Consider the following 9,755-nt stretch of genomic DNA (forward strand, 5'->3'; position numbering starts at 1 on the left):
AATCATATCATTGGCCTCTTTGATCCAACATGTTCTTGACCTCAAGTTGAGACTAAGGTGTATTAATCTAGGCGCAAATGAAATTAATTTGCGTTAATTAGGTAGTCAACTTTTAGATTAATTTAATTTAAGTAATTCTTATTATTCAAAACAATATTGACTGGCAAAATACGCCTGCTGCAATCTAGTCTTAGTTGTTTTTTACTGACAATATGGTATATTTTTCAGTCTATGGTATATTTTGAATTTAATGTAACTAATTCTTATTATTCAAAAAATATAGAGTAGATAAAAGCACCTAATGCAATCGTTTCTTAGTTGCTTAGACGGGCAATTTGGTATATTTGACACTCTATGGTAACTTTTGTAATGTGGGACTACAACGAAATACCAAATACAGTCGTAGGTATATTTTAGCATTTTATATTATTCAAATAAATTATACAATCATTTTCTATATTTTCCTCATTCATTATTCTCGTTTCAATCTACACGAAAAAACTTCCAGCAAAAAAAACATAATGCAATTATTTTTTAGTTGCTTTGACTGACAATATGATATTTTGGTATATATTGGATTATTTTATTTTTAATAATGAAATAAATTATTGAATTTAAATTATATCAATTCAATTATGTTCAACCTTTTGTAAACTTCTCTTTTTCTTCTATTATTCTCTTTGCTAACAACATGAAAAACCTTTCACTCACAATCGACTTTCGTGAGTTGAAAAATTAATGCACAAATTAGCAATCAACGAGCTGTCTTATCACAATGCAAAAGAACAAATTCGATAACAAAAAGCCCAACCCAACGAGCCCAACGATCGATAGACCAGAAATAGAAGCAATTCACAAAGTCGTCATCATCATTCAAAGTCTGCTTATCAATTGAAATTTACCATAATTTCATTGGCACAACCGAAAGACTTGAGGACTGATATGAAGTGACCGATTGCTCGTGAGAAGGGAATACGCTGATATCATGCATAGAATATCAGGAAAATACTAGAAACTACAAGATTTCATTAAAAAGTACAAAAAAAAGGGAATGCAAAGAGAAAGTGAAAAGTGAATTGGCCTAAATAAACAACTACAAAAAAAAAAAGAAATGGAAAATGTCTCACTGATAATGCATATAATAATAATCAGGCGCGTAATTCAATTCAAATGTCTTTTTTTATTAGGGGGGAAACAAGCAATTAATAAATTTCCGCTTTCCGAAAGAGAGAAGAGTGAGAATAAAGTGAGAAAGAGTGTTGTTCGGGTTGTAATTGTTATCAGTGCATAAACAAATTTATTTAGTTATTTATTTATTTATTGATGTTTACGCTGGCACCTTTCATTGGCACAACGCGGAGGTGACAAGGAGTCCATCACGTCGACGTCGAATTCGAAGTCGACCGTTGCCCCGTCGCTATCTCGCATGCGACTGATATAAATAGCAAATATTGAAGTTCTAGGAAAAGTGCAGCGCCCCAATATATAACGATTTATAGAAAATTACGAATGCAAGACAACTCAATAATTGTCTGTTATTGAGCATTCAATGAGTGCATTCATAACGACGACGTCGCCTCGTCACCTGATTCGCCCTTAGAACGGAAATACCATTTCAAAGTACCAGACACAGGTTCAAAGTCTCATCTGTCTCAACTCATTCGCTGACTGTTCGCCGCCATTTTGTTGTTTATCTCTGAGATTTTTGCATTCTACATGCCATTTCCCTCTTGAACCCTTTTTACGCTGTTGCCATCATCCACAGGGGCCCTTTGCCTCTTGGCAGGCCAATCAATCAAGTTTTTTTCTGCGCTCACTGAAGCTTTTGCATGCGCCGACAAGATGGAGGCAACGAGCGCAACATAAATATGCAAGGCCCCAACCCAACAGACAAAAAACTGCTATAAAAACTGGACATCCAACGCACACAGTTGCGCAAATTTACATTGCAAGGTGCAAAAGACCAGATGAGGGGATTTTAATTTTTAATTTAACGAAGTTTTAATGCTCTAACCGATATAAAAGATATTGCTTACTATTTCAATAAATTGTTTGTTTTAACCATTTATTATTTTCATTAAAGTGTTACTTTTCCTAGGATTACAATCTTCACTCCCTAAGGCTTTGTTAAGGTAACAAAAATAGCTATTAATTTAATTAACAAGTAAGAAAGCTATATACAACCATATTCTAAAAATATACTAAGTTAATATACCAAAAATACTTAAATATACCGAAGGCTGTGCGATACGTTCTATCCATTTTAAATAAAACTATATGTTATTCAAAAAATATACCGAATTAATATACCAATAATACTAAAATATACCGAAGGCTGTGTGAAACGTGCTACCCATTTTAAATAAAACTGTATGTTATTCAAAAAATATACCGAATTAATATACCAATTAATATACCAATAATACTAAAATATACCAAAGGCTGTGTGATACGTGCCCATTTTAAATAAAACTATATGTTATTCAAAAAATATACCGAATTAATATACCAAAAATACTAAAATATACCGAAGGCTGTGCAATACCCGCTACCCATTTTAAATAAAATTATATGTTATTCTAAAAATATACCGAATTAATATACCAATAATACTAAAATATACCGAAGGCTGTATTTGGTATATTGTTATAGTATTACATTCAAAATTAATGCATTCTTCTGCCTGTCAAACACTTCCAGCTCACACAAAGTTAAAAATTACTTTGCATTAATAAGCTTTCAATAACATATTTCGCTAATTATCCAAATTAAAAACCCATAATATCAGCTTGAAGGATTTGAAACATTTCCCTCAGAACTTATAATTTAATAACTGATGTTCATCTTTACTAGCTGAAAGACAAGTTTGCTGATCGAAAAATAGATATTTTCAGTTACTTAGATTCGAATTTAGGATCTCAAATTGTACATTTCAAACGCTTTCAAACTTTACGTTATAGTTGAAAGTCTCAGTCTCAGTGCAGGTGTAAAATGGAGACCCAAACGTGGCATGCAATACAGCCGCGTTGACAAACTGTACGCCACACGGGGCAGCATCAGTTGGCCAAGGCAACTCAAGGCAACAATCGTTGTCCAATGGACGATCTGACGGGATCTGCTTCTCCGTCTCCGTCTGCGTCTGTCTCTGTGGCAGCTCTCTCTCTCAGGTCTCGGCGCTGACGTATCTCTGTATCTGCATTCTGTAGTTGCCACTTTTTGCTTGCATCGACAGTCTGCAGACTTCGACTGACATTTTCTTAATTTATGCGTTTTACGCGCTCGATATGCAATTTTGTTGTTGTTGTTCTTGTCGATTGCTGATGTGGTTCTAATGGGATCCGCGAGAGCGATTCCCCTGCTGCTTGTAGTAAGTAACCAACAAGAAGAGTCTCAACAGGACTTATCTCTCTACCTGCTGGTATGTCGTTTATCTTGTAATATTTATTATGCTTAATGTAAGCAAACATAATTACATAAATAACATTTAAAATGCAAAATTATCCCACGATAAGAGCGGACGAACAACATTAAAACATCAATTAATGTTGCCAACTCCTTTTTTCAGCTATCCACAGTTCTTTTTCTCCATTTGCAATTTATTGGAAAACTGCGTGAAAGATGCATGAATACTGAGAACTAGAAGAGAGAGCTAAGGAAGCTAAGTAAACCTTCAAAGTTTAGATGAAAAAAGCAATAAGAAAGTACAGAAAAAAACTCATATCTAGGCGAGATCTAATAAAGCTATAAAGACCTCCAAAGTTTGGATTAAAGAAGATATACGAAATGAGTAAAGAAAAGTGTACAAAAATAAGTAAAGAAACTTTGGAGAAAAGAAACAAATTTTAGCTGATTTTTAAGATGCATTTTAAGCAGTTCAAAATCTCAAATAAAACCTATACTATATTTTTTTTAATTATTCAATTTGAAACAATGGAAAAAGAAACAAATTGAAGCAGATTTTTAAAAGATATTTTAAATAGGTATAAAACTCAAATTAAATTCTGTAATTCGATTTATTTTATTGCCTCCAATTTGAACTTTAATTTATTTTCGCTTTTCTGAAAATATTCAAATGACCCTCATAACAATTATGCGCTCAATTGGCAGCCAATGCAGTAATGCTATAATAAAGTAAGATCTGAATTTTCGTGGCCAATTAATTAATTAAACACACCCACACACACACACTCCGGGAGAGCGAGGGAAGGGGACTTGACTGGCTGCTTTTACATACGAGTACTCTAAATGAAATGCAATGAGAATTTATGGCCGTCAGCGGCCAAAAGAGCGGCGAGTGAGTCAAGTCAACGAATTTGTCAAAGCAAATCAATAGGCGACAGCGAAGTGACCCCCTCGAATAGTTCCCACAGCAGTGAGTAGAGTGTGTGTTTTTTTATGCAATCGAAATGGATAATTGTAACTGACGCCCAGATGTGCGCAAAAGGTCCGACAACAAACGGCGACAAACGGGCGACATTTAGTCAAAGAGAGAGAGAGGGAAGGGAAGGGAAGGAAAGGAGAGGAGCTGCGGTTAGTTGTGCGTAGCTGACTCGAAATCGATATGGATGCGACTCGAGTTGTGGCTCGAGCTAATTATTCAATTGAAGAACGTTTAATTTATTTCAATATAATCGAATTGAAAGATCGCAATGACAGCGGCCCAACAACTCGCCAACTTGCCAACTTGTGGCGCTCCCACGAAAGTCAAACAAATTCATTTAATGTTTAATTGTTGATACCAAAACGCACCCAGAAGAGGGGGTTTAATACGCCACTGCGACAGTGGCGTAGTCACAAGGGGTTTCACTAGTTTACTTTATAGTGATTCTATATATAGAAAACCAACTGCGCCTCTGATCGAAGTGGCGCTCTTTTTATGCTTGCCGCCTACTCGAAAGCCTGCAAATTTAAATTTGATTAAAGTACACAAACGGAAACTCAATTGCAAAAGTAAACTGAAGCCATTTCAAACTGCATTACTGCGAGTTACTTTTTAATTCAATTATATCAACGAGCTGGGAAATTATGTGAATCAACTTCTATGATGGGAGGAGGAGCTCAGCTGGTTATTCAAATAAAACATTTTTTGAGTTTGTAGGCAATAAAATACACTTGGCCCTCGCTTAACACGGGGGTTACGTTCCTAGAAATCTTCGTGTTAAGCGAAATCGTGTTAAGCGAAACATGAATTCAGTACAAAATAAGGGGTTATGTTTGCAAAATTCTAAATTGGAAGCAAAAACAATTTTTTTTTGTTTAAATTTGGTCTCTTTTTATTAAAGTTTCATGCATTTGTTCAAAATTAACCAAAAGTTATTATGCATATGCCTTTAATAAATGCACAACATTCATATTTTCAAAATTAAAAGATGGTATTAAATTAAAATATTTGCTTCATATAATTAATTAACAGGTTAAACATTATAGAAACTTAAAAGTGTTCAAAAGTAAGAAGATGATGTTTCTATTCATATTAAATTTGAAATGAATTTGATGGCATTCATAGTATAAAACAGTTTGCTTCAACATGTTTCCTCTTTTGGAGGCTCCTTATTCTCTAAAGAACTCTTAATAGAACCTTTCAATATGTAACTGAAATTAAATCCACAATAACGCTCTAGTTTATCTAAAAGATGTATCAGAAAGTTTACCGAAATATTACCTCATAGTACTTATAATTTGTAGATGATTATCTAAAGCAAAAACCATCCAAAATATTTCGCTATTTTTCTCTAAAGTATTCCCAAGAAAGCCTTACAACGCGGTCTCATTTAACCGAAAGATATAAGCTTATAACGCTTAATATTTATGGATAATTATTCAAAGTAAAAACAATACCAAATATTAGCTTTAAAGGGAGAAATCATTAGCCTCAGTACCTGATATTTAGCATTCCTATTTGATAGATAACAATTGTTCACAGTTTAATGTCTTAGTTAAAAAACTTTCTTAAAATTGAGACTTCCCTCCTCAAAGTCTAAAATATCTCGCTTTTCTATAAAAATTTATCATCGAAACCTTACAATTCCTTTGGCATGTTCAGCCCATAACAAGCTTTCCAAGTTTTGCTGTCATGTCCAGTTACTTTGCACCTCCTGAAGCATAGCGATAAGTCGAGCCTAATGATTTGACAAACATTTATGATAATTTTAATGCGAAAACAGTACGCATAAATTAATTAAGAGTGCGAACAACTGACAATGAGCAACTCGTAATCGTAAATGTATATTAATTTTTATTTCTACTATTTTTTTTTTTGCGTTTTTGCTCTCGCACTTGCTGTTGACCAACAAAGCGATTAAATATGTATATATCGAAGTATGTGCGTGTGTGTGTGCAGTTGTGACTATAAGCGAAGCAAGAGAGTATTACTAATGTATTTACGATCAAGACAAATGTGTCACCAATGACAACAACAACAGCAACAACAACGTCGACAGCATTATAAGTATAACAAACAGGTCTATAAGTGGCAATGAGGCAAAAAAACCGTAACACGGCCACACAACATGACACAAAAATTAATAACAGCAAACGACTTTTGTATCTGTATCTGTATCTATAGCTATGCAAGTGCGTGTGTGTGTGTGTGTGCGGTAAACTCATTAAATTTACAATAATGCGTACAATAACTAAAACACGTATTAAAAATCCTAAATGCCCCCAATGATATTGTCATCGCCGTCGTCGTCGTCGTCGCAAATGAAAAAGATGTCACCTTATGGCCAGATAAGCAAAAGGAGCAGGGGTAAACAAGGGGGGAAGGGAGACACTCTGATAAGTGAAGAAGCGTACATATAATTATTTGCTTTTAATTAAATTACGTGGAACAGCGTGTGCAGTTAAGTGGATTTGTGTGTGGAAATTAGAATTGTTAAAATGTACCACAAAAATTCTGATTGATATCCCCCCCAAAATAACCCAATACCAAAACTCCCACTCCCACTCTTTCTTCCTCCCCCCCCCCTCTCAGACAAACAACTGTGTCGAACATAAATTCATTAATAACATTTACGCTGATAGCAGCGAGGAGGAGGGAAAACTGAGACTGAGACTGAGAAGCTTATCAGCAGTTTTGAATTTAATAATTCTTGTTGTTGCGCAATGATAAATGTCGTTGGTATGTGCCATGAATCAGTTTTCAATTTTCAACTTAATTTGAAAGCCAGCAACAACAACAACAACAGCAGCATGAAAGGTGTTTGTGTGGCACACGCAATAAGTGAAAAAAAAGGTAAAATAAAAAGAGAAGGCAGCCAGAATATCGACTGAAGATACGTGATCAGCGCATATTTATCGCGACATCTGCGCAGTTTGGCCATTAACAGGCCAAAACGAGACGAGAGGAGACTTTTGCCTGTAATGAGGCCACAGATGTGCTGCAGATAGCAGCAGCTAGAGACACTGCTTCACTACTCTGAGGAAGAAGTGGAAGCAGGAGTAGGAGTTGGAGTCTCCTAGCTAGATTGTCAGCTTCGATATGGTAAGCACTCAAAACTGAGCTGCACTTGGCTGCTGCTCTGCATAGAGCTTCCTACTACTACTACACTTACTTACCACAATTCCCAGTTCCCACTCCTACTATCTACTATCTACTTCAACTTCCACTCCCACTCCATCTTCTTCTCCTTCTACTTCGACTACTTTCAAGATCGCGATCGCTATCGCTATCGCTTGGCTTCGAAACGCGTGCACGACCTGTCAAATTGAACGTTGGCGCTTTTTCTCGTGCACTCATTATGATTATGACGCTGGCTTTGCAGATGGGTTTGGTTCCCCCACAGCAACAACATCAACAACATTAAGATGGGGAAGTGCCTTCTCAACTAAGTGCAAAAACTAGTGCAAGGAATGCGGCTGTAAGCAGCCAAAGTGTTGACTTTTTTGTACAGTGAAAGAATGCAAAGCAGGCGATAGTTAAAACGAGAGGAAAAGCTATGTTAAAGCGATTGACTTTTTTATAGATTAAAACTAAAAGAATGCAAAGCAGTAGATTGGTAAACAATAGTTAAAAAATTCAGTAAGTAAAGAAAAGAATGCAAATCAGGCAATTGACTTTTTTACAGATTAAAACTGAAAAAATTAAAAGCAGTAGATTGTCAAAAAAAGTTCATAAATCCAGTAAATAAAGGAACGAATTCAAATCAGGCGACCGCTAATAAGAAGTTCATAATTTCACAAAGCAAATACATTTTATAGCGATTAAATGTGATGACTTCTTATAAAGCTAAAACTGAAAGAATGCAAAGCTGCCACCGCTAAAAAAAAAAAGTTCATAATTTCATAAAGCAAATACATTTTAAAGCGATTAAAAGTAAGGCATTGTTTAATATACTTCGACTACTACGTAAAAATGTTATTTACCAAGTCTCAATAGCTTAGATAGTATTTAATTGGTTGGTTTTTCCATCAGCCAATCAATGAAAGCCCAAATGGTATTGCAAAGAAATAAAAGATTAAGTTACTAGCAAACGTGTTTAATACTTCAAGCATTGTGTGAAATGATTGCAGACATTTACGAAATTTATTAATATTACTTTTGGCACTAATTCGAAGATAAGGCTATTGTTAAATTTAGCTAAAAGCTGTGCTATTTGTAAGCACGTTTTGACAAGAGAAAAAGTTGTATTCTTTATGTCAGAATTAATATTGAAATATGTTTAACAATCTTTGTATATTCCCCAAATTTATTCCTACGCCAACTTTCGCTAGGAATTTGACACTAATTGTGAAATAAGAAATTTGTTAAAGTTATTAAAAAGTTTTGATATTTTTAAACACAGTTTTGATATACAGTATTTACTAATCTTAAATTCTTTACCTATTCTGTGATAATTTTCACTACGAATTTGACACAAATTCTTAGGGTAGGCAACTGTTTAATATATTTAAAAGCTAATTTTTGACAGTTATGAATGTATTAAGTGTCTTTTATAAAATTCCTGTATGAAAATTCTTTAATAATACTGTATTTACTCTTTCCCAAATCTATAGCTATTCTTCGCTAATTGTTGCTAAGAATTTGTATCTATTATTAGAGCCAGCCAATGGCCTTTTAGTTGACATTATCCTCGGAGCTTCATTCTGCAACGATTGGCCGCATATTCAGATAATTTTCATAAATTCTATCAGAGTATCCCATCCATCCAGGCAGCCATCCATCCTAGCTAGTCATTCAACTTAAACCCATTGCACGTCTAATTGGCGCTCGACCCTATGCGCCAATTAATACAAGCCAAACATTTCGGATTTTTCTAAAGCATAGAAAGAGAATCAATAGCAAATTGGACGCAGAACAGAGAGAGAAAGAGAGAGAGAAGTGCTTGGAGTGGTGCTGCGAAGTATAAAAATGCTTTACAAGTACACAAAAGTGTCATTCCATCACTCACTTAAAGTATTCATCCATTAATTGCCCGAAAGCCATTGCAGAACGTTGAAAGTCGGAATGGAACAGGACAGAACGGGACAGTACAGGACAGGACAGGACAAGCAGAAGACAGGACAGGTCGTATCAACTGGTCGCCAACTGACGCCAGTAGCAAACCTCAAACAACAACAACGAAGGCGGCGGTTGACTTTCAAGTCGAAAAGGCGGCAGCCATAATGCAAAGAGCTCCAGCTTGCAACATCAACTGGCTGCTGCAGGGCAATTACCATGAGTCGCAGTTTTGTCAAGGGAACCGCAGTGCGGGGAGCAGATTTAAATCAGCACAAAATGCGACTCTTTTGCTGGAGATTGGCTGAAGCCTTGACAG

Source organism: Drosophila nasuta, chromosome 2L (genome assembly GCF_023558535.2).
Source record: "Drosophila nasuta strain 15112-1781.00 chromosome 2L, ASM2355853v1, whole genome shotgun sequence".
In the NCBI taxonomy this organism is placed as follows: Eukaryota; Metazoa; Arthropoda; class Insecta; order Diptera; family Drosophilidae; genus Drosophila; species Drosophila nasuta.